Genomic DNA, 17,089 nt, shown 5'->3' with positions numbered 1-17,089 from the left:
GCTTTTGAACTTGGCTAGTAGGCATTGGCTGCACCATTCCTGGAAACACTGCAATACCAGGCTGATACATGGAGGGGACAGAGCAAGCCCTTAAGCCATCTCCCTGCTCCAAAAATCCATTTAATACAAACACTCCCACGTTCGGGAGATATCAGCGATTAAACTGATAAGAACAGAAACTACACATATTCCGAGCCAAAAGGCCGAGAAGCGATAGCACATTAATACTCCAACGGTGGGGGTCATATTTGCCGACTATCCTTTCCATCAGTTTGATGATATTCAAAGTTCGTTTATTCCCTTACCGTGTACCTTCCAAGATTTCCGACCAGATCGGAAGATCACTTTGCAGCAGTCGCTGTGCTTTCCCCGTGGTTTTCTGTCCATCTGTTACCTAGCCGCGTAGATCGCGCTGACGACCAATCAGATGGCACGGGCCGGAGCCGCCATGGAAGCGCACGTCAGGTCGACTGCAGAGAGGTTTCTCCCGCTGATCGGGGACAGCAGCAGGGTCATTCTCCCGCTGATCGGGGACAGCAGCAGCAGCGGCGGCGGCAGGGTCATTTCCCCGGCATCTACAAGATTCACCAGAATTCCTCGGGCAGCAACCTTCCAAACCCATGGCCAACACAGCCTTGAGGGATGACGGCAGCAGATCCGTGGGAACACCACCATTCGCAAGTTCTTTCCCGAGGCACTCGCTGTCCTGAATTGCAAATATATCGTTGTTCCTCCGGTGTCACTGGGTCAAAATCTGGAATCCCCGCCCAAACAGCATCGCGGGGCTACCGACAGCACATGGACTGCAGCGGTTCGATGAGCAGCTCACCACCAGGGTGATCTCGGGATGGGCAAGAAATGTTGGCCTTGACAGAAAGATCCTATTCATTTCCTCCCCTTGTGTTCGTGTCGCTCGCCCATAAATGCGAATCATTGTTTCCCTCACGTACAGGATTCGCTCCTTGGCATTCCACATCAATCTGAAAAGTTGTGAAAAGTGAATTACGTCCGTGCACCCTTTCTTTATCGTCCACTTTCAATATCCTCTCTACTTGTATCCGACTCTCTGTGTAGAATGGGGAGGGAGCTGATCTCCCTATGTAAACAGGTCACGCTGCAAGTGCACCTCATCGCCACAAGCAGCTCGATTTGACCTCTCCGTTCACATTACTGCAGATTGCTGAGAACATTTGAAGCCGATCCAGTTGACAAACTGACAACTATTTTGCTACTTGCACCACAAACGATGACAAACCATTCCAAATCGTACGGGTGGCATTGTGGCTCAGTGGTTAGTACGGCTGCCTCGTGGCACCAGGGAGCTGAAGTGAGTTCCAGCCTCGGGCGATCGTCTGTGTGAATAATCTTTACGTGCAGACATAGCCACTAAAGCAGGTTGCTTCCGTATAGTAGTTTGCGAAGAAACAAACAGAGATGGGGGTTTCACTCTATTCAGGAAACAGACCAAAGCCATTTCTTTCTTGTTCAAGAAAATATTCGGATAAATTTGATGCGTCGGTGGGTGTGGGGAAGGGATTGTGGGGGCTGATCTGATAGCCATTTGACATTGGCTGAGTTATGGGATCCCACAACCTGATTTGACTGTGTTAAAAATCCCACAACACCAGGTTACAGCTCAACGGGGTTATTTGGAAGTACAGCAGTCACCACCACCCCCGCCGTACCATCGGTGGGATACGTTCCAAGACCGACCGCAGAAGACCGAAACGGCGGATAGGGGCAAACCCATTCATTTAAATTGGAAAGTTACCTTCCTGGCAGCCCCCTGGTTCCAGAATGTTCCCTGTATCACGTTCGGGCCGCGGATATGGGGGTTACCCTGTCCTGGCTTTCAGCGTGCTGCACCTTCGTCAGGTAACTGCAGAGCAGGATCATAAGACAGAAAACTGGTAACAAAAGATGATAGTTTCATGCAACTGAAAAGACAAGAGATGGAACAATCACTGCAATCAACACGGCAAACTAGCAAAGGCAAGAGATTCACATTCCATTAACCTGCTTTTGAACTTGGCTAGTAGGCATTGGCTGCACCATTCCTGGAAACACTGCAATACCAGGCTGATACATGGAGGGGACAGAGCAAGCCCTTAAGCCATCTCCCTGCTCCAAAAATCCATTTAATACAAACACTCCCACGTTCGGGAGATATCAGCGATTAAACTGATAAGAACAGAAACTACACATATTCCGAGCCAAAAGGCCGAGAAGCGATAGCACATTAATACTCCAACGGTGGGGGTCATATTTGCCGACTATCCTTTCCATCAGTTTGATGATATTCAAAGTTCGTTTATTCCCTTACCGTGTCCCTTCCAAGATTTCCGACCAGATCGGAAGATCACTTTGCAGCAGTCGCAGTGCTTTCCCCGTGGTTTTCTGTCCATCTGTTACCTAGCCGCGTAGATCGCGCTGACGACCAATCAGATGGCACGGGCCGGAGCCGCCATGGAAGCGCACGTCAGGTCGACTGCAGAGAGGTTTCTCCCGCTGATCGGGGACAGCAGCAGGGTCATTCTCCCGGTGATCGGGGACAGCAGCAGCGGCGGCGGCGGCGGCAGGGTCATTTCCCCGGCATCTACAAGATTCACCAGAATTCCTCAGGCAGCAACCTTCCAAACCCATGGCCAACACAGCCTTGAGGGATGACGGCAGCAGATCCGTGGGAACACCACCATTCGCAAGTTCTTTCCCGAGGCACTCGCTGTCCTGAATTGCAAATATATCGTTGTTCCTCCGGTGTCACTGGGTCAAAATCTGGAATCCCCGCCCAAACAGCATCGCGGGGCTACCGACAGCACATGGACTGCAGCGGTGCGAGAGAGCAGCTCACCACCAGGGTGATCTCGGGATGGGCAAGAAATGTTGGCCTTGACAGAAAGATCCTATTCATTTCCTCCCCTTGTGTTCGTGTCGCTTGCCCATTGATGCGAATCATTGTTTCCCTCACGTACAGGATTCGCTCCTTGGCATTCCACATCAATCTGAAAAGTTGTGAAAAGTGAATTACGTCCGTGCACCCTTTCTTTATCGTCCACTTTCAATATCCTCTCTACTTGTATCCGACTCTCTGTGTAGAATGGGGAGGGAGCTGATCTCCCTATGTAAACAGGTCACGCTGCAAGTGCACCTCATCGCCACAAGCAGCTCGATTTGACCTCTCCGTTCACATTACTGCAGATTGCGGAGAACATTTGAAGCCGATCCAGTTGACAAACTGACAACTATTTTGCTACTTGCACCACAAATGATGACAAACCATTCCAAATCGTACGGGTGGCACGGTGGCTCAGTGGTTAGTACGGCTGCCTCGTGGCACCAGGGAGCTGAAGTGAGTTCCAGCCTCGGGCGATCGTCTGTGTGAATAATCTTTACGTGCAGGCATAGCCACTAAAGCAGGTTGCTTCCGCGTAGTAGTTTGCGAAGAAACAAACAGAGATGGGGGTTTCACTCTATTCAGGAAACAGACCAAAGCCATTTCTTTCTTGTTCAAGAAAATATTCGGATAAATTTGATGCGTCGGTGGGTGTGGGGAAGGGATTGTGGGGGCTGATCTGATAGCCATTTGACATTGGCTGAGTTATGGGATCCCACAACCTGATTTGACTGTGTTAAAAATCCCAAAACACCAGGTTACAGCTCAACGGGGTTATTTGGAAGTACAGCAGTCACCACCACCCCCGCCGTACCATCGGTGGGATACGTTCCAAGACCGACCGCAGAAGACCGAAACGGCGGATAGGGGCAAACCCATTCATTTAAATTGGAAAGTTACCTTCCTGGCAGCCCCCTGGTTCCAGAATGTTCCCTGTATCACGTTCGGGCCGCGGATATGGGGGTTACCCTGTCCTGGCTTTCAGCGTGCTGCACCTTCGTCAGGTAACTGCAGAGCAGGATCATAAGACAGAAAACTGGTAACAAAAGATGATAGTTTCATGCAACTGAAAAGACAACAGATGGAACAATCACTGCAATCAACACGGCAAACTAGCAAAGGCAAGAGATTCACATTCCATTAACCTGCTTTTGAACTTGGCTAGTAGGCATTGGCTGCACCATTCCTGGAAACACTGCAATACCAGGCTGATACATGGAGGGGACAGAGCAAGCCCTTAAGCCATCTCCCTGCTCCAAAAATCCATTTAATACAAACACTCCCACGTTCGGGAGATATCAGCGATTAAACTGATAAGAACAGAAACTACACATATTCCGAGCCAAAAGGCCGAGAAGCGATAGCACATTAATACTCCAACGGTGGGGGTCATATTTGCCGACTATCCTTTCCATCAGTTTGATGATATTCAAAGTTCGTTTATTCCCTTACCGTGTACCGTCCAAGATTTCCGACCAGATCGGAAGATCACTTTGCAGCAGTCGCTGTGCTTTCCCCGTGGTTTTCTGTCCATCTGTTACCTAGCCGCGTAGATCGCGCTGACGACCAATCAGATGGCACGGGCCGGAGCCGCCATGGAAGCGCACGTCAGGTCGACTGCAGAGAGGTTTCTCCCGCTGATCGGGGACAGCAGCAGGGTCATTCTCCCGGTGATCGGGGACAGCAGCAGCGGCGGCGGCGGCGGCAGGGTCATTTCCCCGGCATCTACAAGATTCACCAGAATTCCTCAGGCAGCAACCTTCCAAACCCATGGCCAACACAGCCTTGAGGGATGACGGCAGCAGATCCGTGGGAACACCACCATTCGCAAGTTCTTTCCCGAGGCACTCGCTGTCCTGAATTGCAAATATATCGTTGTTCCTCCGGTGTCACTGGGTCAAAATCTGGAATCCCCGCCCAAACAGCATCGCGGGGCTACCGACAGCACATGGACTGCAGCGGTTCGAGAGAGCAGCTCACCACCAGGGTGATCTCGGGATGGGCAAGAAATGTTGGCCTTGACAGAAAGATCCTATTCATTTCCTCCCCTTGTGTTCGTGTCGCTCGCCCATAAATGCGAATCATTGTTTCCCTCACGTACAGGATTCGCTCCTTGGCATTCCACATCAATCTGAAAAGTTGTGAAAAGTGAATTACGTCCGTGCACCCTTTCTTTATCGTCCACTTTCAATATCCTCTCTACTTGTATCCGACTCTCTGTGTAGAATGGGGAGGGAGCTGATCTCCCTATGTAAACAGGTCACGCTGCAAGCGCACCTCATCGCCACAAGCAGCTCGATTTGACCTCTCCGTTCACATTACTGCAGATTGCTGAGAACATTTGAAGCCGATCCAGTTGACAAACTGACAACTATTTTGCTACTTGCACCACAAACGATGACAAACCATTCCAAATCGTACGGGTGGCATTGTGGCTCAGTGGTTAGTACGGCTGCCTCGTGGCACCAGGGAGCTGAAGTGAGTTCCAGCCTCGGGCGATCGTCTGTGTGAATAATCTTTACGTGCAGACATAGCCACTAAAGCAGGTTGCTTCCGTATAGTAGTTTGCGAAGAAACAAACAGAGATGGGGGTTTCACTCTATTCAGGAAACAGACCAAAGCCATTTCTTTCTTGTTCAAGAAAATATTCGGATAAATTTGATGCGTCGGTGGGTGTGGGGAAGGGATTGTGGGGGCTGATCTGATAGCCATTTGACATTGGCTGAGTTATGGGATCCCACAACCTGATTTGACTGTGTTAAAAATCCCACAACACCAGGTTACAGCTCAACGGGGTTATTTGGAAGTACAGCAGTCACCACCACCCCCGCCGTACCATCGGTGGGATACGTTCCAAGACCGACCGCAGAAGACCGAAACGGCGGATAGGGGCAAACCCATTCATTTAAATTGGAAAGTTACCTTCCTGGCAGCCCCCTGGTTCCAGAATGTTCCCTGTATCACGTTCGGGCCGCGGATATGGGGGTTACCCTGTCCTGGCTTTCAGCGTGCTGCACCTTCGTCAGGTAACTGCAGAGCAGGATCATAAGACAGAAAACTGGTAACAAAAGATGATAGTTTCATGCAACTGAAAAGACAATAGATGGAACAATCACTGCAATCAACACGGCAAACTAGCAAAGGCAAGAGATTCACATTCCATTAACCTGCTTTTGAACTTGGCTAGTAGGCATTGGCTGCACCATTCCTGGAAACACTGCAATACCAGGCTGATACATGGAGGGGACAGAGCAAGCCCTTAAGCCATCTCCCTGCTCCAAAAATCCATTTAATACAAACACTCCCACGTTCGGGAGATATCAGCGATTAAACTGATAAGAACAGAAACTACACATATTCCGAGCCAAAAGGCCGAGAAGCGATAGCACATTAATACTCCAACGGTGGGGGTCATATTTGCCGACTATCCTTTCCATCAGTTTGATGATATTCAAAGTTCGTTTATTCCCTTACCGTGTCCCTTCCAAGATTTCCGACCAGATCGGAAGATCACTTTGCAGCAGTCGCAGTGCTTTCCCCGTGGTTTTCTGTCCATCTGTTACCTAGCCGCGTAGATCGCGCTGACGACCAATCAGATGGCACGGGCCGGAGCCGCCATGGAAGCGCACGTCAGGTCGACTGCAGAGAGGTTTCTCCCGCTGATCGGGGACAGCAGCAGGGTCATTCTCCCGGTGATCGGGGACAGCAGCAGCGGCGGCGGCGGCGGCAGGGTCATTTCCCCGGCATCTACAAGATTCACCAGAATTCCTCAGGCAGCAACCTTCCAAACCCATGGCCAACACAGCCTTGAGGGATGACGGCAGCAGATCCGTGGGAACACCACCATTCGCAAGTTCTTTCCCGAGGCACTCGCTGTCCTGAATTGCAAATATATCGTTGTTCCTCCGGTGTCACTGGGTCAAAATCTGGAATCCCCGCCCAAACAGCATCGCGGGGCTACCGACAGCACATGGACTGCAGCGGTGCGAGAGAGCAGCTCACCACCAGGGTGATCTCGGGATGGGCAAGAAATGTTGGCCTTGACAGAAAGATCCTATTCATTTCCTCCCCTTGTGTTCGTGTCGCTTGCCCATTGATGCGAATCATTGTTTCCCTCACGTACAGGATTCGCTCCTTGGCATTCCACATCAATCTGAAAAGTTGTGAAAAGTGAATTACGTCCGTGCACCCTTTCTTTATCGTCCACTTTCAATATCCTCTCTACTTGTATCCGACTCTCTGTGTAGAATGGGGAGGGAGCTGATCTCCCTATGTAAACAGGTCACGCTGCAAGTGCACCTCATCGCCACAAGCAGCTCGATTTGACCTCTCCGTTCACATTACTGCAGATTGCGGAGAACATTTGAAGCCGATCCAGTTGACAAACTGACAACTATTTTGCTACTTGCACCACAAATGATGACAAACCATTCCAAATCGTACGGGTGGCACGGTGGCTCAGTGGTTAGTACGGCTGCCTCGTGGCACCAGGGAGCTGAAGTGAGTTCCAGCCTCGGGCGATCGTCTGTGTGAATAATCTTTACGTGCAGGCATAGCCACTAAAGCAGGTTGCTTCCGCGTAGTAGTTTGCGAAGAAACAAACAGAGATGGGGGTTTCACTCTATTCAGGAAACAGACCAAAGCCATTTCTTTCTTGTTCAAGAAAATATTCGGATAAATTTGATGCGTCGGTGGGTGTGGGGAAGGGATTGTGGGGGCTGATCTGATAGCCATTTGACATTGGCTGAGTTATGGGATCCCACAACCTGATTTGACTGTGTTAAAAATCCCAAAACACCAGGTTACAGCTCAACGGGGTTATTTGGAAGTACAGCAGTCACCACCACCCCCGCCGTACCATCGGTGGGATACGTTCCAAGACCGACCGCAGAAGACCGAAACGGCGGATAGGGGCAAACCCATTCATTTAAATTGGAAAGTTACCTTCCTGGCAGCCCCCTGGTTCCAGAATGTTCCCTGTATCACGTTCGGGCCGCGGATATGGGGGTTACCCTGTCCTGGCTTTCAGCGTGCTGCACCTTCGTCAGGTAACTGCAGAGCAGGATCATAAGACAGAAAACTGGTAACAAAAGATGATAGTTTCATGCAACTGAAAAGACAACAGATGGAACAATCACTGCAATCAACACGGCAAACTAGCAAAGGCAAGAGATTCACATTCCATTAACCTGCTTTTGAACTTGGCTAGTAGGCATTGGCTGCACCATTCCTGGAAACACTGCAATACCAGGCTGATACATGGAGGGGACAGAGCAAGCCCTTAAGCCATCTCCCTGCTCCAAAAATCCATTTAATACAAACACTCCCACGTTCGGGAGATATCAGCGATTAAACTGATAAGAACAGAAACTACACATATTCCGAGCCAAAAGGCCGAGAAGCGATAGCACATTAATACTCCAACGGTGGGGGTCATATTTGCCGACTATCCTTTCCATCAGTTTGATGATATTCAAAGTTCGTTTATTCCCTTACCGTGTACCGTCCAAGATTTCCGACCAGATCGGAAGATCACTTTGCAGCAGTCGCTGTGCTTTCCCCGTGGTTTTCTGTCCATCTGTTACCTAGCCGCGTAGATCGCGCTGACGACCAATCAGATGGCACGGGCCGGAGCCGCCATGGAAGCGCACGTCAGGTCGACTGCAGAGAGGTTTCTCCCGCTGATCGGGGACAGCAGCAGGGTCATTCTCCCGGTGATCGGGGACAGCAGCAGCGGCGGCGGCGGCGGCAGGGTCATTTCCCCGGCATCTACAAGATTCACCAGAATTCCTCAGGCAGCAACCTTCCAAACCCATGGCCAACACAGCCTTGAGGGATGACGGCAGCAGATCCGTGGGAACACCACCATTCGCAAGTTCTTTCCCGAGGCACTCGCTGTCCTGAATTGCAAATATATCGTTGTTCCTCCGGTGTCACTGGGTCAAAATCTGGAATCCCCGCCCAAACAGCATCGCGGGGCTACCGACAGCACATGGACTGCAGCGGTTCGAGAGAGCAGCTCACCACCAGGGTGATCTCGGGATGGGCAAGAAATGTTGGCCTTGACAGAAAGATCCTATTCATTTCCTCCCCTTGTGTTCGTGTCGCTCGCCCATAAATGCGAATCATTGTTTCCCTCACGTACAGGATTCGCTCCTTGGCATTCCACATCAATCTGAAAAGTTGTGAAAAGTGAATTACGTCCGTGCACCCTTTCTTTATCGTCCACTTTCAATATCCTCTCTACTTGTATCCGACTCTCTGTGTAGAATGGGGAGGGAGCTGATCTCCCTATGTAAACAGGTCACGCTGCAAGCGCACCTCATCGCCACAAGCAGCTCGATTTGACCTCTCCGTTCACATTACTGCAGATTGCTGAGAACATTTGAAGCCGATCCAGTTGACAAACTGACAACTATTTTGCTACTTGCACCACAAACGATGACAAACCATTCCAAATCGTACGGGTGGCATTGTGGCTCAGTGGTTAGTACGGCTGCCTCGTGGCACCAGGGAGCTGAAGTGAGTTCCAGCCTCGGGCGATCGTCTGTGTGAATAATCTTTACGTGCAGACATAGCCACTAAAGCAGGTTGCTTCCGTATAGTAGTTTGCGAAGAAACAAACAGAGATGGGGGTTTCACTCTATTCAGGAAACAGACCAAAGCCATTTCTTTCTTGTTCAAGAAAATATTCGGATAAATTTGATGCGTCGGTGGGTGTGGGGAAGGGATTGTGGGGGCTGATCTGATAGCCATTTGACATTGGCTGAGTTATGGGATCCCACAACCTGATTTGACTGTGTTAAAAATCCCACAACACCAGGTTACAGCTCAACGGGGTTATTTGGAAGTACAGCAGTCACCACCACCCCCGCCGTACCATCGGTGGGATACGTTCCAAGACCGACCGCAGAAGACCGAAACGGCGGATAGGGGCAAACCCATTCATTTAAATTGGAAAGTTACCTTCCTGGCAGCCCCCTGGTTCCAGAATGTTCCCTGTAGCACGTTCGGGCCGCGGATATGGGGGTTACCCTGTCCTGGCTTTCAGCGTGCTGCACCTTCGTCAGGTAACTGCAGAGCAGGATCATAAGACAGAAAACTGGTAACAAAAGATGATAGTTTCATGCAACTGAAAAGACAATAGATGGAACAATCACTGCAATCAACACGGCAAACTAGCAAAGGCAAGAGATTCACATTCCATTAACCTGCTTTTGAACTTGGCTAGTAGGCATTGGCTGCACCATTCCTGGAAACACTGCAATACCAGGCTGATACATGGAGGGGACAGAGCAAGCCCTTAAGCCATCTCCCTGCTCCAAAAATCCATTTAATACAAACACTCCCACGTTCGGGAGATATCAGCGATTAAACTGATAAGAACAGAAACTACACATATTCCGAGCCAAAAGGCCGAGAAGCGATAGCACATTAATACTCCAACGGTGGGGGTCATATTTGCCGACTATCCTTTCCATCAGCTTGATGATATTCAAAGTTCGTTTATTCCCTTACCGTGTACCTTCCAAGATTTCCGACCAGATCGGAAGATCACTTTGCAGCAGTCGCTGTGCTTTCCCCGTGGTTTTCTGTCCATCTGTTACCTAGCCGCGCAGATCGCGCTGACGACCAATCAGATGGCACGGGCCGGAGCCGCCATGGAAGCGCACGTCAGGTCGACTGCAGAGAGGTTTCTCCCGCTGATCGGGGACAGCAGCAGGGTCATTCTCCCGCTGATCGGGGACAGCAGCAGCAGCGGCGGCGGCAGGGTCATTTCCCCGGCATCTACAAGATTCACCAGAATTCCTCGGGCAGCAACCTTCCAAACCCATGGCCAACACAGCCTTGAGGGATGACGGCAGCAGATCCGTGGGAACACCACCATTCGCAAGTTCTTTCCCGAGGCACTCGCTGTCCTGAATTGCAAATATATCGTTGTTCCTCCGGTGTCACTGGGTCAAAATCTGGAATCCCCGCCCAAACAGCATCGCGGGGCTACCGACAGCACATGGACTGCAGCGGTTCGATGAGCAGCTCACCACCAGGGTGATCTCGGGATGGGCAAGAAATGTTGGCCTTGACAGAAAGATCCTATTCATTTCCTCCCCTTGTGTTCGTGTCGCTCGCCCATAAATGCGAATCATTGTTTCCCTCACGTACAGGATTCGCTCCTTGGCATTCCACATCAATCTGAAAAGTTGTGAAAAGTGAATTACGTCCGTGCACCCTTTCTTTATCGTCCACTTTCAATATCCTCTCTACTTGTATCCGACTCTCTGTGTAGAATGGGGAGGGAGCTGATCTCCCTATGTAAACAGGTCACGCTGCAAGCGCACCTCATTGCCACAAGCAGCTCGATTTGACCTCTCCGTTCACATTACTGCAGATTGCTGAGAACATTTGAAGCCGATCCAGTTGACAAACTGACAACTATTTTGCTACTTGCACCACAAACGATGACAAACCATTCCAAATCGTACGGGTGGCATTGTGGCTCAGTGGTTAGTACGGCTGCCTCGTGGCACCAGGGAGCTGAAGTGAGTTCCAGCCTCGGGCGATCGTCTGTGTGAATAATCTTTACGTGCAGACATAGCCACTAAAGCAGGTTGCTTCCGTATAGTAGTTTGCGAAGAAACAAACAGAGATGGGGGTTTCACTCTATTCAGGAAACAGACCAAAGCCATTTCTTTCTTGTTCAAGAAAATATTCGGATAAATTTGATGCGTCGGTGGGTGTGGGGAAGGGATTGTGGGGGCTGATCTGATAGCCATTTGACATTGGCTGAGTTATGGGATCCCACAACCTGATTTGACTGTGTTAAAAATCCCAAAACACCAGGTTACAGCTCAACGGGGTTATTTGGAAGTACAGCAGTCACCACCACCCCCGCCGTACCATCGGTGGGATACGTTCCAAGACCGACCGCAGAAGACCGAAACGGCGGATAGGGGCAAACCCATTCATTTAAATTGGAAAGTTACCTTCCTGGCAGCCCCCTGGTTCCAGAATGTTCCCTGTATCACGTTCGGGCCGCGGATATGGGGGTTACCCTGTCCTGGCTTTCAGCGTGCTGCACCTTCGTCAGGTAACTGCAGAGCAGGATCATAAGACAGAAAACTGGTAACAAAAGATGATAGTTTCATGCAACTGAAAAGACAACAGATGGAACAATCACTGCAATCAACACGGCAAACTAGCAAAGGCAAGAGATTCACATTCCATTAACCTGCTTTTGAACTTGGCTAGTAGGCATTGGCTGCACCATTCCTGGAAACACTGCAATACCAGGCTGATACATGGAGGGGACAGAGCAAGCCCTTAAGCCATCTCCCTGCTCCAAAAATCCATTTAATACAAACACTCCCACGTTCGGGAGATATCAGCGATTAAACTGATAAGAACAGAAACTACACATATTCCGAGCCAAAAGGCCGAGAAGCGATAGCACATTAATACTCCAACGGTGGGGGTCATATTTGCCGACTATCCTTTCCATCAGTTTGATGATATTCAAAGTTCGTTTATTCCCTTACCGTGTACCTTCCAAGATTTCCGACCAGATCGGAAGATCACTTTGCAGCAGTCGCTGTGCTTTCCCCGTGGTTTTCTGTCCATCTGTTACCTAGCCGCGTAGATCGCGCTGACGACCAATCAGATGGCACGGGCCGGAGCCGCCATGGAAGCGCACGTCAGGTCGACTGCAGAGAGGTTTCTCCCGCTGATCGGGGACAGCAGCAGGGTCATTCTCCCGGTGATCGGGGACAGCAGCAGCGGCGGCGGCGGCGGCAGGGTCATTTCCCCGGCATCTACAAGATTCACCAGAATTCCTCGGGCAGCAACCTTCCAAACCCATGGCCAACACAGCCTTGAGGGATGACGGCAGCAGATCCGTGGGAACACCACCATTCGCAAGTTCTTTCCCGAGGCACTCGCTGTCCTGAATTGCAAATATATCGTTGTTCCTCCGGTGTCACTGGGTCAAAATCTGGAATCCCCGCCCAAACAGCATCGCGGGGCTACCGACAGCACATGGACTGCAGCGGTTCGATGAGCAGCTCACCACCAGGGTGATCTCGGGATGGGCAAGAAATGTTGGCCTTGACAGAAAGATCCTATTCATTTCCTCCCCTTGTGTTCGTGTCGCTCGCCCATAAATGCGAATCATTGTTTCCCTCACGTACAGGATTCGCTCCTTGGCATTCCACATCAATCTGAAAAGTTGTGAAAAGTGAATTACGTCCGTGCACCCTTTCTTTATCGTCCACTTTCAATATCCTCTCTACTTGTATCCGACTCTCTGTGTAGAATGGGGAGGGAGCTGATCTCCCTATGTAAACAGGTCACGCTGCAAGCGCACCTCATCGCCACAAGCAGCTCGATTTGACCTCTCCGTTCACATTACTGCAGATTGCGGAGAACATTTGAAGCCGATCCAGTTGACAAACTGACAACTATTTTGCTACTTGCACCACAAACGATGACAAACCATTCCAAATCGTACGGGTGGCATTGTGGCTCAGTGGTTAGTACGGCTGCCTCGTGGCACCAGGGAGCTGAAGTGAGTTCCAGCCTCGGGCGATCGTCTGTGTGAATAATCTTTACGTGCAGACATAGCCACTAAAGCAGGTTGCTTCCGTATAGTAGTTTGCGAAGAAACAAACAGAGATGGGGGTTTCACTCTATTCAGGAAACAGACCAAAGCCATTTCTTTCTTGTTCAAGAAAATATTCGGATAAATTTGATGCGTCGGTGGGTGTGGGGAAGGGATTGTGGGGGCTGATCTGATAGCCATTTGACATTGGCTGAGTTATGGGATCCCACAACCTGATTTGACTGTGTTAAAAATCCCAAAACACCAGGTTACAGCTCAACGGGGTTATTTGGAAGTACAGCAGTCACCACCACCCCCGCCGTACCATCGGTGGGATACGTTCCAAGACCGACCGCAGAAGACCGAAACGGCGGATAGGGGCAAACCCATTCATTTAAATTGGAAAGTTACCTTCCTGGCAGCCCCCTGGTTCCAGAATGTTCCCTGTATCACGTTCGGGCCGCGGATATGGGGGTTACCCTGTCCTGGCTTTCAGCGTGCTGCACCTTCGTCAGGTAACTGCAGAGCAGGATCATAAGACAGAAAACTGGTAACAAAAGATTGATAGTTTCATGCAACTGAAAAGACAATAGATGGAACAATCACTGCAATCAACACAGCAAACTAGCAAAGGCAAGAGATTCACATTCCATTAACCTGCTTTTGAACTTGGCTAGTAGGCATTGGCTGCACCATTCCTGGAAACACTGCAATACCAGGCTGATACATGGAGGGGACAGAGCAAGCCCTTAAGCCATCTCCCTGCTCCAAAAATCCATTTAATACAAACACTCCCACGTTCGGGAGATATCAGCGATTAAACTGATAAGAACAGAAACTACACATATTCCGAGCCAAAAGGCCGAGAAGCGATAGCACATTAATACTCCAACGGTGGGGGTCATATTTGCCGACTATCCTTTCCATCAGTTTGATGATATTCAAAGTTCGTTTATTCCCTTACCGTGTACCTTCCAAGATTTCCGACCAGATCGGAAGATCACTTTGCAGCAGTCGCTGTGCTTTCCCCGTGGTTTTCTGTCCATCTGTTACCTAGCCGCGTAGATCGCGCTGACGACCAATCAGATGGCACGGGCCGGAGCCGCCATGGAAGCGCACGTCAGGTCGACTGCAGAGAGGTTTCTCCCGCTGATCGGGGACAGCAGCAGGGTCATTCTCCCGCTGATCGGGGACAGCAGCAGCAGCGGCGGCGGCAGGGTCATTTCCCCGGCATCTACAAGATTCACCAGAATTCCTCGGGCAGCAACCTTCCAAACCCATGGCCAACACAGCCTTGAGGGATGACGGCAGCAGATCCGTGGGAACACCACCATTCGCAAGTTCTTTCCCGAGGCACTCGCTGTCCTGAATTGCAAATATATCGTTGTTCCTCCGGTGTCACTGGGTCAAAATCTGGAATCCCCGCCCAAACAGCATCGCGGGGCTACAGACAGCACATGGACTGCAGCGGTTCGATGAGCAGCTCACCACCAGGGTGATCTCGGGATGGGCAAGAAATGTTGGCCTTGACAGAAAGATCCTATTCATTTCCTCCCCTTGTGTTCGTGTCGCTCGCCCATAAATGCGAATCATTGTTTCCCTCACGTACAGGATTCGCTCCTTGGCATTCCACATCAATCTGAAAAGTTGTGAAAAGTGAATTACGTCCGTGCACCCTTTCTTTATCGTCCACTTTCAATATCCTCTCTACTTGTATCCGACTCTCTGTGTAGAATGGGGAGGGAGCTGATCTCCCTATGTAAACAGGTCACGCTGCAAGTGCACCTCATCGCCACAAGCAGCTCGATTTGACCTCTCCGTTCACATTACTGCAGATTGCTGAGAACATTTGAAGCCGATCCAGTTGACAAACTGACAACTATTTTGCTACTTGCACCACAAACGATGACAAACCATTCCAAATCGTACGGGTGGCATTGTGGCTCAGTGGTTAGTACGGCTGCCTCGTGGCACCAGGGAGCTGAAGTGAGTTCCAGCCTCGGGCGATCGTCTGTGTGAATAATCTTTACGTGCAGACATAGCCACTAAAGCAGGTTGCTTCCGTATAGTAGTTTGCGAAGAAACAAACAGAGATGGGGGTTTCACTCTATTCAGGAAACAGACCAAAGCCATTTCTTTCTTGTTCAAGAAAATATTCGGATAAATTTGATGCGTCGGTGGGTGTGGGGAAGGGATTGTGGGGGCTGATCTGATAGCCATTTGACATTGGCTGAGTTATGGGATCCCACAACCTGATTTGACTGTGTTAAAAATCCCAAAACACCAGGTTACAGCTCAACGGGGTTATTTGGAAGTACAGCAGTCACCACCACCCCCGCCGTACCATCGGTGGGATACGTTCCAAGACCGACCGCAGAAGACCGAAACGGCGGATAGGGGCAAACCCATTCATTTAAATTGGAAAGTTACCTTCCTGGCAGCCCCCTGGTTCCAGAATGTTCCCTGTATCACGTTCGGGCCGCGGATATGGGGGTTACCCTGTCCTGGCTTTCAGCGTGCTGCACCTTCGTCAGGTAACTGCAGAGCAGGATCATAAGACAGAAAACTGGTAACAAAAGATTGATAGTTTCATGCAACTGAAAAGACAATAGATGGAACAATCACTGCAATCAACACAGCAAACTAGCAAAGGCAAGAGATTCACATTCCATTAACCTGCTTTTGAACTTGGCTAGTAGGCATTGGCTGCACCATTCCTGGAAACACTGCAATACCAGGCTGATACATGGAGGGGACAGAGCAAGCCCTTAAGCCATCTCCCTGCTCCAAAAATCCATTTAATACAAACACTCCCACGTTCGGGAGATATCAGCGATTAAACTGATAAGAACAGAAACTACACATATTCCGAGCCAAAAGGCCGAGAAGCGATAGCACATTACTACTCCAACGGTGGGGGTCATATTTGCCGACTATCCTTTCCATCAGTTTGATGATATTCAAAGTTCGTTTATTCCCTTACCGTGTACCTTCCAAGATTTCCGACCAGATCGGAAGATCACTTTGCAGCAGTCGCTGTGCTTTCCCCGTGGTTTTCTGTCCATCTGTTACCTAGCCGCGCAGATCGCGCTGACGACCAATCAGATGGCACGGGCCGGAGCCGCCATGGAAGCGCACGTCAGGTCGACTGCAGAGAGGTTTCTCCCGCTGATCGGGGACAGCAGCAGGGTCATTCTCCCGCTGATCGGGGACAGCAGCAGCAGCGGCGGCGGCAGGGTCATTTCCCCGGCATCTACAAGATTCACCAGAATTCCTCGGGCAGCAACCTTCCAAACCCATGGCCAACACAGCCTTGAGGGATGACGGCAGCAGATCCGTGGGAACACCACCATTCGCAAGTTCTTTCCCGAGGCACTCGCTGTCCTGAATTGCAAATATATCGTTGTTCCTCCGGTGTCACTGGGTCAAAATCTGGAATCCCCGCCCAAACAGCATCGCGGGGCTACCGACAGCACATGGACTGCAGCGGTTCGATGAGCAGCTCACCACCAGGGTGATCTCGGGATGGGCAAGAAATGTTGGCCTTGACAGAAAGATCCTATTCATTTCCTCCCCTTGTGTTCGTGTCGCTCGCCCATAAA

At 50.3% G+C, this 17,089-nt stretch overlaps 9 non-coding genes across 9 annotated transcripts; all 9 read right to left on the bottom strand.

The window, feature by feature from the left end:
• Positions 1 to 23: 23 nt before the first annotated feature.
• On the bottom strand, positions 24 to 215 carry LOC148141381 (U2 spliceosomal RNA). Its single transcript, XR_015752684.1, has one exon. It is a non-coding gene; the product is annotated as a U2 spliceosomal RNA (small nuclear RNA).
• Positions 216 to 2,041: 1,826 nt separating this feature from the next.
• LOC148141380 (U2 spliceosomal RNA) lies at positions 2,042 to 2,233 on the bottom strand. The gene has a single exon (XR_015752683.1). It is a non-coding gene; the product is annotated as a U2 spliceosomal RNA (small nuclear RNA).
• Positions 2,234 to 4,063: 1,830 nt separating this feature from the next.
• LOC148141379 (U2 spliceosomal RNA) lies at positions 4,064 to 4,255 on the bottom strand. Its single transcript, XR_015752682.1, has one exon. It is a non-coding gene; the product is annotated as a U2 spliceosomal RNA (small nuclear RNA).
• A 1,830-nt stretch (positions 4,256 to 6,085) lies between these two features.
• Positions 6,086 to 6,277, bottom strand: LOC148141378 (U2 spliceosomal RNA). Its single transcript, XR_015752681.1, has one exon. It is a non-coding gene; the product is annotated as a U2 spliceosomal RNA (small nuclear RNA).
• Positions 6,278 to 8,107: 1,830 nt separating this feature from the next.
• On the bottom strand, positions 8,108 to 8,299 carry LOC148141377 (U2 spliceosomal RNA). Its single transcript, XR_015752679.1, has one exon. It is a non-coding gene; the product is annotated as a U2 spliceosomal RNA (small nuclear RNA).
• Positions 8,300 to 10,129: 1,830 nt separating this feature from the next.
• On the bottom strand, positions 10,130 to 10,321 carry LOC148141376 (U2 spliceosomal RNA). The gene has a single exon (XR_015752678.1). It is a non-coding gene; the product is annotated as a U2 spliceosomal RNA (small nuclear RNA).
• Positions 10,322 to 12,147: 1,826 nt separating this feature from the next.
• LOC148141375 (U2 spliceosomal RNA) lies at positions 12,148 to 12,339 on the bottom strand. Its single transcript, XR_015752677.1, has one exon. It is a non-coding gene; the product is annotated as a U2 spliceosomal RNA (small nuclear RNA).
• A 1,830-nt stretch (positions 12,340 to 14,169) lies between these two features.
• On the bottom strand, positions 14,170 to 14,361 carry LOC148141374 (U2 spliceosomal RNA). The gene has a single exon (XR_015752676.1). It is a non-coding gene; the product is annotated as a U2 spliceosomal RNA (small nuclear RNA).
• A 1,827-nt stretch (positions 14,362 to 16,188) lies between these two features.
• On the bottom strand, positions 16,189 to 16,380 carry LOC148141373 (U2 spliceosomal RNA). The gene has a single exon (XR_015752675.1). It is a non-coding gene; the product is annotated as a U2 spliceosomal RNA (small nuclear RNA).
• Between the last annotated feature and the right edge of the window lie 709 nt (positions 16,381 to 17,089).

Source organism: Chiloscyllium plagiosum, unplaced genomic scaffold (genome assembly GCF_037043375.1).
Source record: "Chiloscyllium plagiosum isolate Xiang-an unplaced genomic scaffold, Cpla_swu_hap1 HiC_scaffold_33, whole genome shotgun sequence".
NCBI lineage: Eukaryota > Metazoa > Chordata > Chondrichthyes > Orectolobiformes > Hemiscylliidae > Chiloscyllium > Chiloscyllium plagiosum.
Note: the sequence above shows the minus strand (reverse complement) of the source record. Positions and strands in the feature narration are given on the sequence as shown.